This window comes from Littorina saxatilis, unplaced genomic scaffold (assembly GCF_037325665.1).
Source record: "Littorina saxatilis isolate snail1 unplaced genomic scaffold, US_GU_Lsax_2.0 scaffold_1880, whole genome shotgun sequence".
In the NCBI taxonomy this organism is placed as follows: Eukaryota; Metazoa; Mollusca; class Gastropoda; order Littorinimorpha; family Littorinidae; genus Littorina; species Littorina saxatilis.
This window is the reverse complement of record NW_027126552.1, coordinates 5001-5885: the sequence shown is the minus strand read 5'-3', so window position 1 is coordinate 5885 and position 885 is coordinate 5001.

The window sequence follows — 885 nt, the reverse complement described above, 5'->3', positions numbered from 1 at the left end:
CTTTAAATGATGATAACGTATAATAACTGGCATCTAGAATGTATTCTCTTTACTTTTTGGCTCACGTAAGTGTAGCCTATGCGATGCTAAACTTTGTCTGTCTGTGCGTGTGTGTATGTGTGTGTGTGTGTGTGTGTATGTGATAGAAACTTTTACATTTGACTGAACACCGAAATACTAATTTTACCTGGTTATTATCCAAGCAACAGCTTCAAAGTATTGAAGCAATGATCAACATTTTGTTGGCACGTATGTAGTTAGAGTGTGTATCCAAAGAAAACGGGTGGTGGTTGTTTTGTGGGTTTTTTTTTTTTGGGGGGGGGGGGGGGGGTAAAAACAGGTAACTGATTTGTGTCCTGTGTGGTATGTAGACCAGGTCAGGGGTCAAGGTTAGGTCAGATCGCGTGAAGGATTGTGGTATAGATCCAGTTATCACCGAGCTGCAGTTCGCCGATTCGAAGAAGACGACTCATGATTTCACATTGTTCGTTTCGTAGCTCCAGAAAAATAGATCAAGAAGATACCAAAGGAGATTTCCTACAGGTTAATCTGCACAGCGTGTTTCCAGTGTCTGCGCGAGGAAGCGCTGTCGAAAGCGCAGTGTCGATCTGGCCATCATGTGTCTGGCAGTCGTGTCCCCGTAAGTACTAACAAAACTTGACTAAATGTAAAAAGTAGGCTACAGACATCAGATCTAGATCTAGTGTCTCGCACTCTTGCACCGTATCACTTATGCTTACTGTTTCTTTCTTTATTTATTTGGTGTTTAACTGGCGTCGTTTTCAACCGTTCAAGGTTATATCGCGACGGTATGCTTACTGTGTGTGTGTATGTGTGACGGAGTGATTGAGTTTGTGTTACTGTTTGTCGATTTCTTACGTGAGC